Source organism: Melitaea cinxia, chromosome 12 (genome assembly GCF_905220565.1).
Source record: "Melitaea cinxia chromosome 12, ilMelCinx1.1, whole genome shotgun sequence".
NCBI lineage: Eukaryota > Metazoa > Arthropoda > Insecta > Lepidoptera > Nymphalidae > Melitaea > Melitaea cinxia.
In genome coordinates, this window is record NC_059405.1 from 1,943,660 (window position 1) to 1,962,012 (window position 18,353).

Consider the following 18,353-nt stretch of genomic DNA (forward strand, 5'->3'; position numbering starts at 1 on the left):
CATAATATAATCTACCTGTATTCCAAATTTAATGTTATGACCGCCATCTAGTGAAGCACTGCTGAACTACGTAATATAATTTAAAATTATTGGAGCTCACTTGTAGCTACGAAGAATATAAAATTGATCGTTGTTGTTATTGTTTAAATGTGCTAGCAGATGGCGCTACCTGTCTCGAAAAATAGAATTTCTAATTCTATTTAGATGTAAAAATTACACATTTGTTTTCCTATTTTTTTAACCAGCTTCAAAATAAGGAGGAGGTTCTCAATTCGACTGTATTTTTTTATGTACCTCAGAACTTTTGACTGGGTGGACCGTTTTCGGTAATTTATTTTTAATTGAGACGGTGCGTGTCATACCTATGGTTCCATTTTAATTTAATAAATTGATATCTGACAAGTACTATTTGAGCTATCGCTAATAAATTACCTATTTACTAATGAGTATTTACTTGACAATTTTTTCGGCGATCAACGTTGTATTATATTATATACCTCATAACTTTTTACTAGGTGGAACGATTTAGATATTTTTTCTTATTCGAAAGCTGATGCTTGTTATATGATCTCATTTAAATTTCATCGAGATCTACCGAGTACTTTTTGAGCTATCTCTAATAATTCGTATTTACTTGACTACTTTTTCGTATACGTACGTTGTATTATATAATTGAATTAGTTTCTTTTTCGTTTTCAAGCAAACCCAATTAGATATAATTAATTAATTTTTAACTTATGCAGGATGGTTAGAAATAATATGTCTGTACACATAGTCTGTACCTTGATTTATATGTTTTAATCAATGACTTGTCATATATATTATAAATATGTTAATAAAATATGCTTAATATGATAATAGTTTAAGACATGACGTCTAGACAGTACCTATTAACAAAATAAAACAAACTGGCTTTACGTTTGAACGTTAATCGTCAATCTTGTCTATATATATATATATATATATATATATATATATATAAATGAATGTTTGTCTATACGTCCTTTATAGAATCGTAACCTATGCATTTGTCTTATATGTTGTATTTTTATCGGTGTAACATTACTGAGTATTAAATGGTTACTATTTTCTAGATTTTCTAAGCAATCAAAAATATGTAGGTTTTGTAGTAATACATGTTTTTTTTTTCAAGTTTGACAATCTTTAAAAAGCATTGTATGTATGGTATGTATGTATTTAAGTAAAATTAACAAATTAAATTAATATAAGACAATCCAAGGATATTGTTTAGTTAAATATATATAAGATTGGATATATATGTATTGGATATAACTGCGTAGGTCGCGGACCACGCTTTTCTTTAAAAGGCAATTTTTAGGGCGAAGTGTTTGGAAACACGTACATGAGTTCACTGACCGGTTAACTGTTGTTTGGGGTAATAATGGAATAAAAAACACAGATTTATTGGAAAGCAACTTCGTGCCGATTATGGAGATGTGACTAAGTCCGTGTTTCAATGTTGTTTTCAGTTTGAAAGTTTAAAGTAGCGAATGATTTTCTCCGTTGTTATTGTTATTGTAACTTTTTGAATGTCTTATTGGCGCAACTGATTGTGTTACTGCTGTTTGCTTGAGAGTTTCGGGTTTGATTACCGCTCGGAGCCTGGTTGTAATATATGTATCATAAATAGTAAGAATATATCAGAATTCTGTTGTCTAAACCATAAACAATAATAAATAATAATAATAAATAATTAGAGAATAAATCCCCTTTTTTATAAAAAAAATATTATATTGTATGAATTATTATTTATATGCTTTTAATTTAAGACTTTATTACGTAGAAAGCTGGCAAATTCCTTCAGTATCTTATAAAGGAGCCTATTCGATTTATCTCTATTTGGCGTAAAATTTGTAGGATTTTAAAAAAAGCAATAGCAAATTATGCTAAAGGCCAAAGTCTCAGAAGTGGCGCAATTTGAAAATATATAAAGGTTTAGTAAGCGATGGTATAGGATGTTCAGTTCCTCGTCCGCCATCGCAAAGGGAGGATCCTTCCAGACGGGTGTTGTGTCAGAAGTAAATCCTACTGGGGGCCGTTGACTATGAAACGTTTATTTATTATTATGACTAGTGGTCGCCCGGTGATTGAAATTCGACTATAATTAATTTAAATTATAATATTGAACAATATTAAGGTTCTGTTGTCAAATACTATCTAATATATAAAATTCTCGTGTCGCGGTGTTTGTAGTTAAACTCCTCCGAAACGGTTGTAGGTCTGAGAATCGAATAACATCTATTTTTCATCCCCTAAGTTTTTGGGGGGGGGGGGGATTAAGGGGGTTAATAAGATATATGAACATTTGCAGGGTCAGCTAAGTACTTCTATAATAATAAACAAAACAATATATACATGCGTGTGTGTGCGTGGAATACATGGTAGTGTGTAATGTTTTTTATTGATTTAATATATTTTTATGCATAATTAAAAATAAATATTAGCATTCTGCACTCCTTTTCTATATAAACTACAAGTGTGCGAAATTTCATACTCCTCCGTCCGCGCAATTTTCGTAAAAAGGGGTACAAAGTTTTTTCTTCACGTATTAATATATACTCGTAGATATTATTGCTAACAATGTGCTGTTATTTACTTGAAGCAAATGAGCACGCTTCTATTATAAGCGTACAACTTTGTACAAGAAGCTAATAAATACAAACTTCCTTAATTCCTTCATGCAGACATTGATAACTTTTCTCATTTGTCTCCGCAGTAAATAATTTCTGAGATTGTCTCTTAAGATTTTGACGATGGTTTAGGCTTTTAGGCTATCCCGATTCTACTTTTCTATCATAACGTAACGTGTTTTTGTAGATTATATAAATAAAACCAACCAAAATAGAATTTTTTTATTTTGAGTTCGTTATTGTCAGGGCAAACCTGATTAGCTGTCAAAATAGTAAGCTGTAGAAAATAGTAACGGGTTCAATTATGCTAATTGGACATTAAAAAAATCTGTATGCTATATTCCATACCTCAATCTTTTTTTATTTTTTATTTATGTCTATCAGTCTTTATACGCGTATCATGTCGAAACTACTAATTATATTTCATTATTATTATTAGATTAATAAAAGAGATTATTAATTTTAATTATTATTAACAAAGAAGGATTTAGTGGAGTTGGATGACGAGAAAAATAAATAAATAATAAACTATTATAGTTCACAATTCAGCCTCGCCATAGGCCCTTTTCTACATGTACCTAATCAACCGCGCTCTATTGCGGATTGGCGGATATATTCCCTATTATGATAACGATCGCTATCACTTATTTATGATAACTACCAGAACCGAGAGCTTGAATTAATATCAATCTTTTCTTGCCTTCAGTTTCATTGACTCTCTTGTTTTGGAAAAAAAGCTATTTAACGGCATATACTTAGGATTACATATATTTCTTAAAGAACGGCTAACGTCCCATAGAACTACCCTTTTTAGTATACGTTTCATTTTAGGAAACTAGTACGATGTAACGGTGTTATTGAGTTTTACGAAAATGGTCTGATGACGATCTTTATGGAGGTGACAATACAAGTGACTCCTTCTAATATTATAAATTTTAAGGTTTGTGAGGATGTATGTGGTTTGTTACTCTTTCACGTAAAGACTGCTAGAACGATTTTAACGAAACTTGGTACCTAGATAGCTGAAGATCTCGATTAACACATAGTCATTTTATCTTGACATTCCCCCAGAACCGCGTGGCGCAGCTATTGAAACATGCAAAGAAAATAGAGAACAATGTGCCTTAGTTTATATTTTATTTTATTTTTTATTTCATTGTTGATGCTTTATTATGGTTATCAATCAAAATCAAAAATGTACTTCATTCAAATAGGCTTTAGAAGCACCCTTTCAATCGTGATTTTACAAATTAAATTTATATTTGTCTTAAATCATCTTAATATATATAAATCTCGTGTCACAATGTTTGTCCGCGATGAACTCTTAAACTACTTAACCGATTTTAATCAAATTTGCACACCGTGTGCAGTTTGATCCAACTTGAAAGATAGGGTATATTTTGTTTTGATATATGTAATTATTATATTTAAGAAAAAAAATAAGGCGATACGAAGTTTGCCAGGTCAGCTAGTTTATTATATATTATAGTTAAAAGTGGAGCTACCGCCGGTTTGGTATTGATTCTGCAGAGAACAATCGGCAAGAAACTCCTTAGTTACTCTTTAAAAACGAGGCTGTGTTCGAGCATTGAATATATAGGTATGTCATGCAACTAATGGTAACGGTCGACAAAATTTGTTTTTATTTACTAATTGTGGCCCGCGGTTTCACATGCGTTTATTTGGGAAAAAATGGGCCTACTTAATAGCTTTTAGCTTTTGTCGGTAAATGCTATCCAACAAAAAATATATTTTTCAATTCAAACGAGTAGTTCCAAAGATTAGCGTATTTTTCAGTTTTATAATTTATAATTTTATAATAGATTTAATTTAATTGATATCTTATATCTTCATCAATACATCAATACAGCCTATACAGTCCACTGCTGGACATAGGCCTCCACAAGTTTACGCCAAAAATAACGTGAACTCATGTGTTTTGCCTATAGTCACCATGCTGGGCAGGCGGGTTGGTGACCGCAGTACTGACTTTGTCGCACCGAAGACGCTGCTGCCCGTCTTCGGCCTGTGTATTTCAAAGCCAGCAGTTGGATGGTTATCCCGCCATCGGTCGGCTTCTTAAGTTCCAAGGTGGTTGTGGAACCTTGTTATCCCTTAGTCGCCTCTTACGATACCCACGAGAAGAGAGGGGATGGCTAAATTCTTTAGTGCCGTAGCCACACAGCACAGCACAGCAGCCATCTTATATCTTACGTCAGAGTTATTATTCAAAATCGTAATAATATTATTTAAAAATTTACAACGAACTAAATACTATATGACGTAAAATAAACAGACAAACTAGTAAAACAATTTTCATAACACAATTAGCACAACGTCACCAAAAGCGCGCACCAAATCGAGCGACACTAAATTTTATATACAAGCACATGTGACACCCTATTTGGTTTCGCGAATTGGTGCGCAAACGAATGCCTGGGAAGTTCTTTTGAGATGTTAAATGATTTCGTAACCGACAATGACAAGTGACAATTGATTAAATTAGGTTATTTGGTTATATTTTATTGTTTTTAATACTTAAAAGGGAGATATTTTCTAACTTTATACGTGCAACAGTATGCAGACGTAGGTTTTTAAATAGTTATACGGCCCGCCATAACTTGCATACTGTGGGTAGTTGGTAGTGGTTGGTGGTGGTGGTATTTTCAATATTGATTCAGACCACAGAAAAATGCTTAGTTGGCCACGTGTTTGACATGACTGGTGTCTGTTGTATGTAATAAACATTATGTATTCCCGTTTTGAATAGTTTTTATTATTGCTCTTCAAGACTTAGCGTCCATTTGAAAGAATTTGCGAGAACTTTGGTTTCTCCTACGTATAAAAACATGATTTTGAAAATAAAAATTGTATCTACCCTTCATAAGATTTCCAGATGGTGAAAAATTAACTATGTTTGGAAACGAAAAAAAACCGACTTCAATTACATCGCCCACAAATACAACGTAGGTAGACGAAAAAAGTAAATACATATTATTATAGATAAATCAAAAAGTACTTGTCAGATCTCGTACAAAGTTAAATGGGACAACATGGGAACCACCAGCATTTGAAAAAAAAATGTTTTTTTTTTAGTTCACTAGGTCGGCAAACAAGCGTACGGCTCACCTGATGGTAAGAGATTATCGTAACTTATATACAGACGCCTGGAACACCAGAAGCATCGCAAGTACGTTGCCGAGCCAATCCCCACTGGGATTCCCAAGAGCTCTGGTCACTTCACTCACCAACAGGAACACAATACTGCTTGAAAACAGTATTATTTAGCTGTGGTAAGGTCGAGGTCGAGGTACTACCCCAGTCGGGCTGCTCCATATTTTGAAGAGGGAATTCCTGCTGTGTCCTACCTCAGGTAAAATTGTTACACACATTACAAAGTTATAAGGTAACACACATAAAAATACAGTCGAATTGAGAACCTCTTTTTTTACGTTGGTTTAAAAACAGAGTAAGGAAGTCTTTCTTATCTTAAATATTTTGTGCTGCTCTCTACCACTAGGTTACTAATACACAGTAAACTTAAAAATGTTTTTTAATAAAAGCAATTTGATGTTGCTAACTTCAATTAATTTAAAGACATTATTTTAACCATTAGCTCTAAATATTTAATACGATTTCTACTGCTTCTATTGAACAATACCAAAGTATTGTGTTGATTTTTACTGTTGTAAACAATACCAATACTCATGAACTTATAATAAACTTGATAATAAATAAATAAATAAATAATCGTCTCACACTCAACGGCCCCAACCAGGATTAACTCCTGTGTCGGGGTATGGTAACATAAACAATACACAAGCACAAACATCTGTATGGTCAATACAAATGGATCATGGATCGAACCCGCAACCACCAGAACAGAACCATATAACCTTTACAAAATCCGAAAAAAATCTTTGACACCACAACACAAAATCACATGTCCTGTAAATTAAAATCAAGTAAAAATGAGATAAATTCGCTTTCATTCAACAGAGGAAACCCCAGCGGCCAGACACCACGTGCATCTCCTTACAGGCATCCGAAGACCATAATTTTGGACCCTATCCATAACCAATTGCTGTTACAATACTTATTTAGCGAACCTACGTACACTGCGCCATAACTGGTATATCCTAAAGCCTCTTTATGTTCTGATGGAGACTTTTTTGGTCTGTTCGCCTCGTATGGGTCGTTCTTGTGTGTCCGTTATGTTACATAATACGTGTAAATGGTCAGTTTCCCTTTTTTATGGTGTGTATTTTTTTTTCACGTTCGTATGGTAATCACTGGTCACCTTATTGGTGAGGTTGCAGCCCTGTATCGGTCAGTGTGTCTGGTTTGCTTGTGAACTGTTGTTTGTTTAATGTCAATATTATTATTTTTTTTTATTTTTTTTTTCAGCTAGTTTTATTGTTTTTCAGCCAGTGCTTATATTTATATTGTTTATTGTAATAAATATATGCCTAAAATAGTTACAAATGGCACCGTGAGTAAAACCGAATATAATGATAATATTACTAATTTTGTATAAAAAACGCAGGCTATTTTTTTACATGAAAAAAATAACTGTTGAGTTTTTTACTTACTCTTCTCTACAGAACTCTACTAAATTTCGAATCGGTTGTAACTTCACTTTGAAAATAATTAAAATTTTATTTGTAAGATGACGATTTGAAGGTGCTTTTGAAGCCTATTTCATTAAGGCTATTTTGATTTTGAATGCTTATTTATTTATTTATATTTTAATGTACACCACAACTACATTTTAAACATTAAACATATTAAAGATGTTTACAGACTTCGAAACACATTTGGCGGACTTATGGCTATTTAGCCATTTCTTCCATACAACCCAAATGATTATCAAAGAAACTTTTATAAAAGTTTCTAGATAATAAGTTATTATTCAATTAAAAAAAAATGTTTCGCTGTTCCATATGCGATTATTTGAAGCCATCAAATTTGGTTGTTATTTAGTTAGTTTATAACCGATACACTCAGGAACTGACATGTTGATTTTGATAATACTTTCATCATTAGAAAGTCACATTATATAGAAGTTATACTGGGTACATAAAATCATTACACGGCTAATAATGGCGTGGTAGAAACCATTAAAATCGACACATGTGAAATCGTCCTGATCATTTAACATACTTTTAAGAACATGTAATTGTTATAATGTATCTTATATTTGTTTTGTGTAAGTAGTTTAAAGAAGTAGGCATTTTTGAATATCATATCAAAAATTGACCGCTCCAGCGGGGTTCGAACCCGCGTCTCCGACTGACCGTGTCGGCGCTCTAGCCAATTAAGCTATGGAACGATGTACCTACCCGCTAGAGCGAAATTTTTGATATGATGATTTTTATTTTCGGTTTAAGCGAAGTAGGTATTGTTTAGACGAAAACATACAAAAATATTTAACGGAGTTTCATAGACTTTTTAGGAGTTTGACACATCTAGAAAAAAATACACTAAAAATGCTTAAACTAAACATTGGAACAGTGGAGCAGTGGGCCGTTTTCTACATGGAAAAAGAGGCCCAGCGGTGGAATGTTATATAGGCTGATACGTCATACGTGTGATCGATTTGATACGTGCAACATAAAAAAAATTCATCAACAATATTTTTACAAAAGTATCATAAAAATAATTAAGACCGATTGTATTTCAACGTTGAATTTCAAATGACACGTCGAAAAACAATTTAGTATCCTCATATCCATCACATTTCATAACAATATAACAAAATATGAATATATATTTTCGATTCATCGCTTCGAAACAATATTGTGTCGGCAGTATAAATTATTAATATAATATTTCAATGTCAATCACTCATCATATTCTGTCCGTGCGTCGCTTACGTGCTATGGAATATAATACAGAGTCGTCCATTTTATTTATTTTCCCTTCCGGTGCCACAGGAAGGACGTGGACAGTTACTTTCGCGCCAATTGCATAACAATCTACGCCATCTTGCGGGCGGAAGCGCGCGAAACTCATACGTCAAAATCGGTTTACCCGCGACGCATATTGTATACGACCTCCTTTCTTGATAATAAAATAGAATTTATAATCTATGTCATACTGATATAGATGCAATAAAGCTCGGGTACTTTTAAATGACTGTTTCAAAATATTTTAAAAGTGTTACGGTATTTTGGGAGCCATGTACACGTATATTAATAACTTTTTTACTATCGTTTGAATTATTTTGTGCCTAATATTAAAATTTTCAGGAATTTCGTACACCTGTTTACTAGTAAATTAAAAGTTACGAATGATGTCGACCTACTAATTTTATTGTCGTAAAACTAGAGAGGGAAAATATTCCAACAAAAAACTATTTAATCACAAAAACCAATACTTACAAAAGAAACAGTTTAAAAATTATTTTTATAGCTACAATGCATATATTGTTTTTTTATGTTTACGCGAATTACGCTCACTATAATGAAACAACTTTTTCGGATTTCCTCCCGTGACCATGTTTGCTGTAAAATATCCGAAACGTCGGGCATGTAAAAAACCTAATAAACCACGATAAAATCCGAAAAAAGCTGTTTCATTATATTATGCATAATTAATGGTTATCATATGTGAGAAATTTTCTACCATTTTGTACAACGCGGATTTGCGTATAATTTCCTACTAAAAATCTAGAATGGACATGAAGCTTACGTCAAAGTATATATTGTGTATTTAGATAGTAAAATGCTATATGTAACGTTGTATTTGCGTGTATCGTATCAAAAATGTACGGCGTTTTCAGCTGAAAATGCAAGTTATTTTACTTTTACGTTTGACACGTTGTCTATATTAATTAATGTGTCGATTTGAACTAAAACTTCTATGTAACTGACTTTTGGGTTTCACTCCTCAAGGAAGGATATAAGGAAATATCGTAGGAGGTAAAATCGTTCGTTGACACAACAAACATCTGACGCTAACGTTTAGTGACGCTGACAGTGACGTTTATAGCCCTTCTAGCTGTTTAATAATCTATGCAAATAAATAAAATTGGTCTTGGTTGGTGTCTATTTATAATATTAAAAAAACCGCTTTTTACTAAATGCATATGGATGTATACACGGTACATATACCAAAATAACATTTCTTAAAATTTTTGTCTGTCTTTCTGTCTGTTCGTTTCAAATAATCTCTGAAATGGCTGGACCGATTTCGATGGGACTTTCACTGGCAGGTAGCTGTTGTAATAAGGAGTAACTTAGGCTTTTATTTTAGAAATTTATTTGTTTTATAACTGCGAACTGAACAATTACTTTTTTGTTAAATTCCTCGCAAACGAAGTCGCGGGCAAAGCTAGAATTTACTATAGTATTTACTGTACCGGTACAAATAGCAAGTGACACTTTATGTTTTATTCTTTTCATTAATTTAAATCTAATTAATTTAATACTTAAGGAGTAAGCTTTGGTCGGATTCGCAACTGACAGACATACCTTTAATAATATAAATACTCTTTATTGTACACTATAAATAAATATTATAATACAAAAAAAGTGATACATACAAAGAAAGATGAACAAAGGCGGTCTTATCCCTAAGAACGCTTTCTTCCAGACAACCTTTGGGTATAGTAAAAGGCGTAGAAAAAGAGAAGCGGCAGGGAAGTGTACAAAGAGTTGATAAAGAATGGGCATAGGCATTTTATTTATTTTTATATACCTATAGATTAAAAGTGGTATGTAGTGGTTTAATTTAATGACTAACAATCCATAACATACTATAACGATTTAAGGCTGAAAATTTTGTTTAAACGCGCTAATTTCAGGAATGACTTGTTCGAATTGAAAAATTCTCTTTATGATAGATAGCCCATTTACCTAGGAAGGTCATAGGCTATTTTTTCCTCAAATTAACGGGTATGAAACCACGGACACAGCAGAGCTACTCTGGTATACGACTAGTATTAAATTGTTTTCATTATAGTTTAGAAGTAATTAGAGTTAATAGGTCTATTATAAAAAAAAAATATAATTCTTAAAGATTGCGGTCCGGTACGACCTAGTTTATGAAGTAATTTCAACAGTTTCTTACCATTTAAGTTTTTAATTGCATTGAAAATTTGCTACGAAAATTTATTGTGCTTTTAATATTCTTAACGTTTAAATAATGAAAACAGTCGCAACATTGTATTTATTAATTATAAAAAAACACATAAGTGATCGCTTATACGATAACATAATACTCAAATCATTCAAATGTTAGAGATATTTTTATATTGTAGTTCTAATTATTGTGTGAAAAACGTGTTCCTTTGTTTCAGGAACTGCATATATTGTAATTAGAAAGAATTGAATAATAAAGTCTTATTGTGGTAAATCTTGTAATATTCTTTCACTTTGACAAAAAGTAATTAAATGAATGAGTACCTCCCACTACACAGTTTCAACTTGGATTTACTTCATCTTTGAATACGCCTAACACATGTATGGTCAATATTTACCAGGTGCGGGGATCGTTAGCGTGATCGTCATCCCAACAGTTACAGTTCTTCTTACTGTTATATTGTTGGACGTTAATTTTACGTAAATATAATATAAATATTATTTATCGGTATACCTATATATAATTATAGTATTTAATCCATTTGTTTTAAATACAAGTCGATCAAATAATCTTACATAAGCTTTGACACCTAACTGAATTCCCGTTAAACTAAAACTTAACTAATAACAGAAACTTAGTTTAAGTTAGCTGTTTGAATTGTAACAGGGTTATAAGTTCAGTTTGTGTTACTTAGTTTGACTGTAATTCAATTTCTTACGATTAAATTTAGTTATCTTAAGTAAGGGAAAACTTTAAAAATCATAAATAATTTTTTAGAAATTTCGTAAAGAAAAGTAGCTATCTATGTAAAGATACACACATTGTGTTCCGATTAAAAAATTAAAAAAAAATCACATTATATTCATAGTGACACTTGTAATGAAATCGTAAAGAATGTTTCCACTTTCCAAAAACTGATAATTCCGTACGACCCACTTGATGGTAAGCGATTATGTTTTGATTCGATTTGTATTTTGATTTTAGCGCTGTATTATTTTAATTCATCAGTTCAGCCTAATACAGTCCACTGCTGGACACAGGCCTCCACAAGTTCGCACAACAGGCAGATTGGTGACCGCAGGACCGCAGGAAGCTAGTCAGCTTTGTCGCACCAAAGAGCTGCTGCCCGTTTTCGGCCTGTGTATTTCAAAGCCAGCAGTTAGATGGTTATCCCGCCATCAGTCGGCTTTTCCAGTTACAAGATAGTAGTAGAACTGTGTCATCCCTTAGTCGCCTTTTACGACACCCACGATATTATTTTAATTAATATTATTTTATATATTGACTTTAGCGTATTATCTTATTAATAATCCCGCATTGGAGCAGCGTGGTGGATTAAGCTCTGATTCTTCTTCTAGATGGAGAAAGAGGCTTATGCCTAGTAGTAGGATATAACAAGCTGAAGCGATTATTTTATTATAATTTGATCAAATTAACAAAACATTTTAATTTTTAAATATCGCCGTAATCTTTCCTAAGAAGGCCATTCCAGACGCTTACAGGATTTGACACACATACTTATATTATGTATATATTCAATTTATTTTGGTTTTATTTAATGTAATATATTATATATTGTTAATAAACACCTCAGGCGCACGTGTCGCACACGCGCTAGTTCCGTTAGCCGCTCATTCCTTCCTAGGCCTAAAGCACCGCGTCCGGCGGATGCTCGTAAGTAAAGTAAGGTGATTGGCACCGTATAGGGAGAGCTACGTGTAACCTACTAGCTTGATTCCGTGTGTATGTGGGTGCCTTGATGCTGTTCAAACAAAAGGGAATAAGGAAAAGGGATTAGGTTATCAGAGTTTGTACTGTTCGAAACATAAAATTTAATTCGTCCAAGTTTTACGTTTTTTCTTTAAATTTGACGAAAATCTAAATCTGTATTCTAAAGATGACTTTTTCCGTTTGATAAAAATTCGGTTACTGACAAAAGTCCCTGGATTTTTTCCGTTTCACCATGAGAGTCCAGTTTTTTTTAGTGTATATATTTCTATTCACAATCTGTGGAATTAAAATGTTTTCTTACCTACAATTTAAAAGATGATGATAGTGATAAAACTCTCACAGTAGCTCATCATCATCATAGTAGCTTATGTGTACCGATGTAATTGTCATTAAATAACTCATCATTACTTTTTTAACAAAAGAATAATATAAATCATCATCATCATCATCATTACAGCCTATACAGTCCACTGCTGGACATAGGCCTCCACAAGTGGGGATAGGGTTGGTAACGCGCTTGCGATGCTTCTGGTGTTGCAGATGTCTATAAGCTACTGTAAGCGCTTATCATCAGATGAGCCGTACGCTTGCCAACCTAGTGATATAAAAAAATAGGAAGTCATCTGTATTATATTTAACAAGTAATAGTTATATTAGCCCTGCGGTCACCAACCCGCTTGCCAAGCGTGGTGACTATGGGCAAAACACATGAGTTCACGCTATTTTTGGCGTAAACTTGTGGAGGCCTATGTCTAGTAGTGGACTGTAAAGGCTGTAATGATGTCAAAGGTACGGCCCGCGATCGCAGTGTGTCACAGAAAGAAGAATCATGACTTCACTCGATTCCTCTACGGAAGTTTTAAAATGCGCACACTACATTTTTTTTTTAATCTGCCCCGCCTAAACATTCAAAATTGCCCTCCGCCTTGGCCCTCTGCAAAATTGAGTTTGACACCCCTGACTTACAAGTTATTTCGTCGTTAATTATTAAATATAAGAAATTACATAAATTAAAAAAAAAAAAAGAGTTTGTAATTCGACTGGGGAATTAAAGACCTCTTCCGTTAAAAACATGCTCTCTTACTAAACACATACAATACTATATATTTGCAATAATTAAATTAGTACACTTTCGGTGGTCTCATTTAACTAATTATAGCATATCAGTCAAATCCCGATCGCTTGCAGTTCGATTCCCGAAATGCCGCGCTCCGTTTTTACAACTGACATCGTGAAAATATTCAATGATACGTACGACCTTTGTTATTGGAATAGCATTTCGAAGTGTTATATACATAGTTATGTATACAACGATGGTATGTTTATCAGATGGGAGTAAGAAGGAAAGTGCAGGATATTTTGTCTGTTTATTTTATATATTTAAAACTATTTATTAAACGTATATAACAAAGTATATTATATAAAAAGCAGACCCATCACAGTCAATTTTTAAGTCATGTATACAAATAAATAAAATTGAAGCGTCTGTTTGTAATATTAAAATAACCGTTTTTTACTAAATGCATATAGATGTATACACGGTACATATACCAAAATAACATTTGTTTTTACAATTTTTGTCTATCTGTCTGTTTGTTCCGGCTAATCTCTGAAACGGCTGGACCGATTTTGATAGGACTTTCACTGGCAGATAGCTGAAGTAATAAGAAGTAGCTAAGGCTACTATTATTTTAGAAATTAATTTATATTATAACTCTTCGAAACGAACAATAGCTTTTTTGTTAAATTCCACGCGTACAAAGTCGCGGGCATAGCTAGTTATTATTAATAATTAAAACGAGAATAACATTTTATTAGCTCCTTAGTTTTGCATTTTAAAGTTACTCGAAATTTATATTTTGTTATTATTTAAGAACTTGGAAAAAGAACTTTTAACACGTCTCCCATTAAGAAATACCTATCTATTAACCTGTGTTTACTTTTTAAATAAACTACGAGTTGAAAAAGATGTCTACCACGCTTACAGTAAATCGTTATCATCGAACGATAATTGCGTCTAATTGAAATAATCTTCATGCACTATAACAAGATAATTCAATTGTACCTTCACATTGTATTCAAGAAAACATACATATCTGGCAATGTATTGGCATTTATGATACATATTTTTTTTTTTATCAACAAAGGTACATAAATAATATACAAGATTACATACGATAGGTGTGCACAAGCTCCACCCACTTCAGCTTACACCTAGACAACTACATCAAAATTCGAGCCACGCATCGATCCACACATGTTATTTTTTTTTTTTTTTTCATGAAATTGTCCCCAATGGTATTCGCCGTAAATTCCTACGAATGCATTAAAATTGTATAGGATATTCGTTTTTTATCGCGCATGTGACGGTTCAGGTATATATATTTGTAATTAACATAAGAGCTCTCGTAATAACGGCGGAGTACGCGCGCGCATCAAAAATGGTCTCGGCGAGTTTTTGCCGTGTGTGCGTACTCCGAATATCATAAGCTACGCGCGTGGAACATTACACACTGAAGCATTTTTCCTTTTAACGTGGATATTTATTTATTGATTTACTTAATACTAAGTTAACTAAGTAAGTTTTGTTTTATTTTTGATTTATTATATTTATAAACTCCAGATTAGTTTTATCCTTGTTAAGATTTTTAACTAACTTTTCCCCTTAACCCTGTATGGAACAATCATTCAGAGTCTCAATTTTCTGTACCGTTTAACTTGAGTACCTTCAAAACATAAGTAAATATTATATAGACCTCATCTTAGCCACTGTTAGGCAAAATTATTTTGACATAATATTTGGCACAAGAATGAATACATGTGTCAATTTTAATTAAAATTTTTAATACAGTGTGTTGCGAAATCGCCTCGTGTGTAATTACGATTTATCGGAGGAGACAGAGCTACGCCCTGTACGCTTGTGACTCAAGACTGCTACCTATCTTACAACTGATAGGCTGCCGTACACTTAACGATACGTTTACGACACGATAAATACGATATTTTCGTGTAAATTAACGTTATGAATCAAAATTGGATGTGAAAGTCGATTGATCGACTCTATATATTCATGTATGATATTTGTTTTATATTAGCATATATCAATTAGTACATTAAATGTATGTTTATAATACATTTTACTGTACCTACCTATATTTCTGTGAATAAAGTGTACATAATTGTAATCTGCAGCTATTTAATTTGATCTATCCTAGTAAAGTACTATAAATATTGACGATTAAAAAATATTTAAGTCAAGTTAAGAGGTCGTAACAAATAATCGTATCGTGTAAATAAGAATTTTCCACAAGTCGATCCTTACAACTGGACGTACGAGCCTCAGTTTTTGCTGTAACGCGTAACACGATCGGGCCATCTCATAATTTTAGCTTTTTTCATCCCACCGTCCTTATTAAGGCTGCGATCGGCTCCCTGATTACCAGAGCTTCGAACCTGTGTGATTGACACACGCTGTTGCCCTCAAATGCATTGATTTTCGCCTCCGAGCGCCGACTGCGGTAATAACAAATGGATATAAATATAACTGATTTATGACGCTATGATTTTTTCCCTTTTTTTTCGAATGAAAATAATTGATAGATACATATATTGTATATTTAACTTTTGCTTTTGTCAACCTCCTGTCATCATTCATCATTCATCGCTTGATTTAATGATTGAATTTGCTTTAAAAAAATGTATGATAGAGGATACTTGTTTGAGCCTTATAAGTATAAATATAAGTAGTAAGGAGATGATATTTAGGCTTCTGATTTCACTGACGTGGCTATTGTTATCTAATTATAGGTGAGGGTATAAATTATGAGAATGTAATGATACCAGAAACGAATTTAATTATGCACATCTATATTATACAATAATAAAACAATAAAATACTAAAGAATTTACTAACAATCGAATTTATGCGAATAAAGGAACCCTTTATTTAGTCCCCGACAAATAAGTAGCTACGCTATTTGCTACATACTACTGTCATATAAGGGTGAGTGCACTTTAGCAGTTAATGAGTTATGAAACGTAACAATTCATTGTTTTCGATTCCCATTTGACATTTTCGATGTTTTACAGAATGATACAGTCTGATAGATGGATGGATGGATGGATAGATACAGGTATAATACGATATCGTTATGGTATTAGTGTGGTTTTCTCACACCAAACAGTAAACAATGGAAAATTCTAGAAATTAATCATAAATGATACAGAAATATTTATATATTTTTTTACAATAATTCCCAGTCATGGGCAGTAAATTTATCTCATTTGCATATAGACTTTTATCTAATATATAAAATTCTCGTGTCGCGGTGTTTGTAGTTAAACTCCTCCGAAACGGCTTGACCGATTCTTATGAAATTTTGTGTGCATATTGGGTAGGTATGAGAATCGAACGTCTATTTTTCATCCCCCTAAATATTAAGCGTAGTCCACCCCAAAATTATTATTTTTTTAATTTTTAGAATAATTTATATTAATTTTTTTTTTTATGATATAATATTAAAAAATACATACAACCTTAAATTTCCAACGCTCCACGATCAACCCCTATTTTTAAATAGCGTTTAACGGCAAGACAACGTCAGCTAGTATCTTTAAAAAAAAACTTCGACAATATCTTAAGAAAAGACATATTAAGTAGAAAAAACGCTTATCTCACGATACGTTTCGTCCTACATGTTTTAGTTATTTTTAAAAACAGTAACAGGTAATATAATACAAGCTATTACGGTAAATATCAAGTGTGTCAAAAAAAATTGTTTTCCATTTACAACTGGAGACAACACAAAAATTATTATAGAGAAAACAGTATCCACAGGGAACGGTAGCAGAAATTTTTAGCAATAATTTTACGTCTCCGTTCTAATTCTTGTGTGAAAAACGACCTTGTTCCTTTGTTATCAGAAAATATATAGCTGAAACCACGTATATTGCAATTAGGAAGAATAGAAAAGAAGTGTCGTCTATTGTAGTAAATATTACAATATTTACTACAAGCCTTTCATTAAAGTAATAAAATTAAAAATGTGTTGTACATATATTTTTGAAGTAAAACTTCTATACGCACGCTTGATATGGGCAGTAAGCTGGTGAATGTGTGACGATAGCGTTAAGAAAAGTGTGATCGGGTGAGGAGAACGGGAATTGAGAGGAATATAAATAAATAAATATTTACAACATACACACGGTAATCTGTGCCTAAAGTAAGCAACTTAATGCTTGTGTAATAGGTAACAGCCGACTGGTATAACTACATTTTTTTTCGATAAACATACATGTAAATAATACATAATTATGTAAATAAAATATATATTACACCCAGACTCGGGTGGGAATCGAACCCACAACCCCCGGAGCAGAATGCAGGGTTACTACAAACTGCGCCAACGGGCTAGTCAATAATATATAAGTTACTGATAATAGAAAGAGAGGTAATTACGTTTCGTAAGTTTTACTTCAGTCGTAAGGCCTAAATCACACTCGTTTTTTTAAATTTCGTTCTAGGTAACCCGTTAGACGTTGTCCTGTCTTGCGAACTGTCAAACTCATGAACTTTAAAAGATGGCGATGAACATTCAGCTTGTAATATTCCACTGCTGGATATAGGTATCTTAGTCTATCTAGGAGAAGAATCAGAGCTTAATCCACACTGCTCCACTACCATGAATAACGATCGCTATCAGGAGTACACGATAACAGCCGGGATCGACCGCTTAACGTGCTCGCCAAGGCAAAGCGGGGAAACCAACATGAAAATTTATATAATATTTACGTTTTCTGAAATTGTTTAGTTTACTGAACAATTTTTTAAATTGATATTTCCACAATAATATTATACAAAGTATTAAAAATATACATCTGTATATG